This window comes from Benincasa hispida, chromosome 12, assembly GCF_009727055.1.
Source record: "Benincasa hispida cultivar B227 chromosome 12, ASM972705v1, whole genome shotgun sequence".
NCBI classification, from domain to species: Eukaryota; Viridiplantae; Streptophyta; class Magnoliopsida; order Cucurbitales; family Cucurbitaceae; genus Benincasa; species Benincasa hispida.
The window spans coordinates 65,711,527-65,718,789 of record NC_052360.1 but is presented as its reverse complement, the minus strand read 5'-3'; the positions used below and the strand labels follow the sequence as shown (position 1 = coordinate 65,718,789).

Below are 7,263 nucleotides of genomic sequence, written 5' to 3'. Positions count from 1 at the left end.
CACTTAAGCTGCTTCTCCAAAAAGATCTTTTCTAAGTTTAGATCCGGCAAGCCTTTGCTTAAAAACTTTTTCTTTATTCATCGCAACTTTGTGTTTAGATTTTGAGAATGCGTTCATTCAAAATACTTAAAAAATTTGTGATGGCTTATTCAAATGCGGCATTGAACCTTGTTACACCCTTCGTTTTGGTTTACCCCCACTTCGGTTGCGTTCCATATTCAACTCAACTCTTGTCTCATTTGATTTGGCTTGCGCCGGACAGAGGAGTTGCGCTTATGCGCTAATCCTAGTGACTTGCCTTTGTTTTGGTTTGCCCCCACGTGTGTCATGCAGACATCCAACTTCGAGCAAGTGCCTTTCTCAGCTTAACTCTTATCAACATGGGTTTCCCCATTGCGTTGACAGTGGAGTTATTATTTTCAAAAGCTCGCTTCACTTTTTTTTTTCAAATGATCGCAATGCAATGAACGCAATTCTCCGAGACAGCTGCCACCCCCAAACTTAGAGGTTGGCAGCATTATCACCGCAAAGCTAAAAACAAAATTACGAGAATGCAGTAATAAATGTTTGAACAAAGGTTTGCAAAAAATAAAACTTAAGACTTTCAAAATTTGAAGAAGCTAATAAAAGTAAAGAATGCCTTGTGTTGATTAGTTAGAAGATGCGGTGAACTATACGTACCATCATATAAACATCGCAAAACAACGCAATCAGGAAAGAAAGAATTTCAAAAGGATAAGGTATACAAGATAACAAGAAAAGACCTTAGGCGGAACAACGTATGCGATCATGCGTTGGAATTCACGCGATCGAAGCCATGCATTGGAGAATGAAAGGAATTCTTCCGTTGAACTACGAACCGAGGAGACTTATTGTTGCACCTACAAAAGAAAACGTACCACAACCAAGGAAGTAGCCATATATCTAAAATAACAATGAAAAAGAAAATAACCTATACTAAGAAACCAAAGTAAAGATAGAGTAGAAGTCATCCCTTGAAAAATAGGAGTGTTGTTACTGCAAGGAGTCTTCCATGCATGAGATGGTTCTCAACTGCTTGAGTCAAGGATCATGCCCTGACCATTGGAACTTCCGGCAATTGTTGGGCGCATGTTGGCCACCATGAGCTTAGAACTACCTTAAGCTCTTTTGCGACTGATTGCCCTTCTACCTTGGGGTTAATACCGACTTTCGGTGCATCGCCTACACTTCAATATTGTTTGCAACCTGGTCGCACAAGCTGCAATACTCCCAAGATAAAAAGTTTGCTTGTAGAGACACAAAACTTAACACACATTTAGCTGCCAAGTCCCCGACAACAGTGCCAAAAAATTGGTGACGAGAAATTAGAAGTCAAATTATTTAACAACTAAAATCCCTTGGACGCAGTATGCGATGCATGTTCCTAAGATATGCGTTGATAGTCATTCGTCGATGTTCATGCATTAGAATGATAATGCGTTAACGGATGTATGTGATGACCATGCGTCTTGTCACAAGTTTTCTTGCGCTCACGCTAAGTATAACGCGAACGCAAGTTTCTTGAGTAATTCAAGATCGAACACAGGGACTTGTAGCTATATGTATGCGGTAATGTGCATGAGGCGGTTTAAATAAAAGAATGGAAGGGAGGTTGCTAAGTTAATCCTACTTCCACTCCTATCTAACAGACAACGTAATGAGAATATGCATTAGAGGTCGAGAAACAAAAATGCTTGACATGAAATAAATGTATGGGAAAATAGATAAAATACAGAGATGATTCATTGCAACCCTTAAGGGTGACCGCAAGGTAACCTTAGTCAACGCAAACCATGCAATCATGCTACACACACGTGAACCTAACTCTAGGACGTATGCGGTGTATCTGCGATATTGCCGAAAAGCCTATGTCTGCCTAGACCTCCATAACCAGGTCACTAGCTCTCACCGCATGAGTGTAGCTGCCACATAACCCCTTATCCTACTTCCTGGATGCATGAAAATCCATTATGTAGGGCGCATACGCTGTGTGAAGCAAACAGAGCTTATCTCTAAGATCCTCATTCTTGCCTATGCGTTCCATTCCGCTCTCTCGAGTCTTAGATTTGTGTTTTAGACTACTTTCCCAAGTATGCCTAAATGATGAATGAAGTGCTCATAGGACAAGGTAACCGCATGAACTTTGCTGACCTAAGATTGTTACTATCCCTAGTGAACAATGCATACATTGCTTAATGCGACCAACCACTTACCCTCTCGGGTAGTTGATTGCTGTTGACTTTACTCATAGACAAGTAATGCGTTAGCCTATAGACAGGTGTTGCTGCAGCTTCACACTAAGCAAATAAGGTTACTCACACACTCGTGCAACACACACCTCTCGGTGGGTTGCTACATGCTTCATATCCCTAATCCACATGACTCAGTATGCAATACCCAAGCATTGAAAACAAATTGTATTAATTCCTTAATCACAAAATGTCATACAATACAATATGAGAAAAGAAAGGTAAATGAAATGACCAGCTAGAAGCAAAGGCTTGCTTCCAGCAAATGTGCGTCAAGGCTGCTGATGGTGCCATGGATGGGCGGAGGAGCTGACTCTCTCGAGACCTAGCTCCAGTCGTCACTCGGAATGGATGAAGGAGGTGAAGAACTTTTAGCCATCTTCTCACACAGTTTGTTTGGATCACGGGGAAAATCCTCGAATCACAAGAATCATCCTCGAATAACTTGAATTTCTACTCATCGGCTTCTATTTATACAGCTTGGGTCAGCGACAGCATTAATTGAACTGCTCTGAGTCTGACATTCTGCACGTTAGTCCTTTCTGAACCTCTACTACGAATGGCGTTGTAGGTGAAATGTCGGCATTATCTTCTGGTTTTTCTCAAGGTAGATGCATTGATGCATCCATTCCACCAACCTTGCGTTGATCCCATTAGTATGCATTGTCGCGTAGCTGCAATCATTCAATGACCACATTCGCTTAATACTGCAACTCTACACGATGACCACAATCACTAGGCGAGTGCAACTTCCATGTGATGGACACATACGGCTGATTACCACAACATCCATGCATTGATCGATGTGTTCGGCCTTGCGATGGAGTGTTTCTCTGCATGCAATCATCTGTACGGTGGTCCGATATCCGCCTTTGCATCCATTTCCTGTTTTAGCTACAAAAATAGAACATTGAACGCATAATAATGCAAAATAATGGGTTAGCTGTGATTCAACATGCTGATCGACACAAGCTCATTTTCTCATGAATTCCTATCATGATTGACGCATATTCTGCTTAACTACCTTCATAATTCTAAGTAAAAGGCCTAAGATGACATGCATTTCAGCATGTCATCAATATTCTTCTTCATCCTCTAAAATTAATTTCCTTTTTCTCATCATTCTCTTTTCTTTCGATGGCCCTTCATCCGGGTCAGATTAGCGAGGTTGCGACGCATCTGGGCCAACTTCCCCTTCTCTTTCTTCTTCTTCTTCTTCTTCCAACTCTATTTCAAGCATTATCGCATAACGTTCTGCTTCATCGATTTCAAGTGATGCGTCGGCTAGGTCAGGACGCATCACTTGTTCCTCTTCTACTTGGCCCTGATACAAACTTACCAAAATCGCTCCGAAAACTTCTTGCTCGTCTCTTCGAGCCAATTTCGCAAGTTCCGTGCTATTTCACTCTAACGCAGGACTATTAGAGCTGGGCCTAGGGGGAGTGATTGGTGGGGTGCCAGATGGGGTTTGCGGCGATCCGGGAGATGAAATGATAATGGGCGAATGCGGCAGAAGGGGTTGGCTAGCTCCTTCTGCTTCAATGGGGTAAATGGTGGCTAAGGGTTGGATGGATAATGAGGAAAGTGGATGCACTGTGGGCGATGGTGCAGTGTGGAGATAAGCGGGAATAGGGTCATGCGTCACACCCACCGGCGTAATATTTGGAATAAACGGTGGTAGGGTGGGCTTTGTGTAGGGTTTCTCGACAGCTGCAGAGGAAGAAGGGCGCTGCCGCCTTGGTTTGGTAGGAGTTTTAGGTTTAGGTTTTGCGGTGGTTTTAGGTTTTTATGGGTTTTAGAGATTTTCGGATTTATGGTGGTTTCAATGGGTTTCGACCAAAATGGTCGCTGGAATGTGGAGGAATGCCTATCGTGTGAAGGCTTGGTCGGGGTTTTTGAGGTTTGGCGAGGGTTTGGAGGGGGCGACATTGAAATAGAAGAAGATGAGAAGGAACTTACTAGCGATGTGCCTCCGTAGCTCAGTGACTGGTTTTGGTTGTCGAATGCTAAAGACATTGTTGCTGAAGGCTGACCGGCGTAGCGTACTTGATCGAAGGGACAGTGAAGTTCGGGAGCTAGGGTTTTTTTTTTTCTTTTTTCGAAGTAGGATTTGAAGGAGGTGGAAGAAGAAAAGGCTGTCGAAGGGTTGCATTTTATAGGTCTGGGGAGAGAGGATGGTGACGTCAGGTGGCGCCTGACATCCTCATTTATTAAGAAGACTAAAAGACGTGCCTAGGGTTTTTAGGCAATCGAGTGTTTTGTGTTTTCAAGATGCGTCCTTTTGGTTTGGGCCATGCGTTGGCTTAAGTCCAACACGTCAGTTTTATTCCCATCCTAAGCTTCTTCCGGTTGTACACATTTTTTTTTTCAAAATTAAATAAAACTCTTAAATAAGAAAGTAATAACATTCATCAATCAACTTAAAACGTAATGCAAAGACAAGCAAACAATGAGTAAACACAAACGCAGTGATAAAATACATAATGCAAAAGAAATGAAGATAGAAGAAGTGTCACTGGAATATGTGTCGATGTGAATGCAGGGATGCTTCGACGCAAGCCTCAGTTAGCTTCCCGTAATACGAGGGATGACTTTTATTGTTCTACACCATCTTCAAAGTAGGGCTTCACTCCTTGCCCATTTACCTTGAACGTATTTGTGCCATCCTACCGCGTTAATTCTACTGCCCCTTTGGTATTCCCTGGGGTTTACATGTTGCTGAGCAAGACTCCAGGCTGCCGATTCTTCAACTCACTCGCAATCTGCCCCACTTGTATCTACAAAGTTCTGATGAAAGACGTCTGGCTTTTTAGCAATGCGTTGTTCTGGGCGATATACTCCTTTAAGAGGTTTTCAAGCGGAGATGTTGAACTCGATGCATGACCTCCTCTATTAAAGGGTTGTTGGTGCGGCTGCTGCATTAGCTGGAATCCAGGCAGCGGTCCTTGCCTCTACTGCTGGTTTACTCCTGAGTGGTGTGGCTTCTATTGATTACCTGCCCAAGAGAAATTTGGATGGTTCCTCCACCCGGGATTATATGTGTGTGAGAATGGGTTATTTTTAATAAAGCATACTGATTGCAGATTTTGTGGGCAATCAGAGTAGGAATGGGGATCTCCACAGCCCACACAGCTAACCATGTGCTGTACAAATGTTTCTACCTAATTTACCTTTTGTGGGTTTGATACGTTCCCTAGTGACATATTCTGTAAAAGGTTTGTCATAGTAGCCACTTATGCAAAGAGCGTGGCTATTGCGTTAGAGTCAATAGCATTCCCATTCTGAGATCGCCTCTTCCTTTCTGCTCTTGCGTCGTAAGTTTTTTCCACCCATTCCATATTATACTTGGCTATACGGTCCAGTATTTCCTTAGCTTCATTATAATATTTATCCATGATACCACCAGCTGTAGCTACATCGGCTGCCATTTGAGACGCTCTGTTTAATTCGCCATAGAAAGTTTCCATCTGGATGGTTAATGGTAATCCATGATTGGGGCAATTCTTGATTAATCCTTTAAAATGCTCCCATGTGGCACTCAAGGTTTCAGCTTCTTCCTGTTCGAAGTTCATGATCTCTTTCCGCCTCCTTGCGTTTGTGGTGGGTGGGAAGTATTTATGCATGAATTTCTCCACTAACTTTTCCTAGGTCGTGATCTCTCCAGGCTCCAAAGAACTTACCCATTGCTTTGCATCATCACACAGAGAATATGGGAATAAAGATAGCCTAATAGCTTCTGAAGTGATTCCAGGAATCACAAACGAGTTGCACGTCTCCAAGAAACGTTTCATGTGGGCGTGAAGGTCTTCTCCCTAAGCACCCCCAAATTGTCCAGCTGTTCAGAGCATTTGTAACATCACAGATTTCATCTCAAATCTTGTCCCATCTGGCATTGGATATATGATCCCCGGTGAGAAATCATACAACCCAGGAGATGCATACTTCCGCATGGGACGCGTACTACTGTTTGCCATTATGATAGGATTTTGCGCAGCGTGGGCTAGCTGTTGAGCTAAGTTATGATTCGCTTGTTCGTCTGCCATTTGTTGTTGCCTAGTCTATTTTCTGAGTAGTTGTTTCCTTAACCTACGGCGACGATTAGATTGATTTCTTCGTCGGAAGGTCTTTTCAACTTCGGGGTCGTATACAAGTTCAGGGGTGCTTTCCCTGCTCATAAACATTTACAAGATTCGGCTTAGCTCGTAATACTCCCTTAGCTGAAGTTTTCCTCCAAAAGATACAAGCAAAATTTTTTGTTAGTTTTGTTGCTGAATCCTCGGCAACGGTGCCAAAAACTTGTTCGTTGATTTTGTGATTCGAGCTTAGGAGTGTATTGTATAAAGTAATTGGAAAAATAAGTGCAAATTTGAATGATGCATTGATGCATTTATAATGCATTAATGACCCGTTGATGCGTTAGTGATGTGCAACATGACACTCCTCTATAGACGTTCAAGTTTTCCTGACTCAGATCCAAGTATAAATCCATTTCAGGTTCTTGGTAAGTCCAGGGTCAAACTTAGGGATTCAGATTAAAGCTAACGTAGGCCTTGCATTGTAACTGTTGTAGAACTAACCTAAGTGTATGTAAAAATTAGTTATTTACACTAAGCTGCTGTGTATGTGTGCAAGAATAGACAAAAGGGTCGAGTAGAGAATGATGGGTCGTGTGAAAGTGGAGTGTAATGCATGTGATATGCATTGATCTAAGTTAGATGTACATGAACAAGAATATGATGCGAATGAGATGACTTGTTTATCTCTGTTTATGAGTTAGAATCTATTTGGCACTTCTCAATGCGAATATCATACAATACTTATCTCTAGGATGTATACGTCAAACACAAGATGCAATAAAACACAAGTGCATCTATCTCTAGATATACTAGGCGTTTGTAACTTGATGTTGGCTTACTTATTCTCTCGAATAATTTAAGCTAAAGCTGCTTTTACCAATTGATTTAGTTGGCTTAAGCGTTCGAAGTGGAATTTT

The 7,263-nt window shown here is 42.2% G+C and overlaps 1 non-coding gene across 1 annotated transcript; it reads left to right on the top strand.

Moving 5' to 3' along the window:
* The first annotated feature begins 5,753 nt into the window (after positions 1-5,753).
* Positions 5,754-5,857, top strand: LOC120068714. The gene has a single exon (XR_005479339.1). It is a non-coding gene; the product is annotated as a small nucleolar RNA R71 (small nucleolar RNA).
* Positions 5,858-7,263: the final 1,406 nt, after the last annotated feature.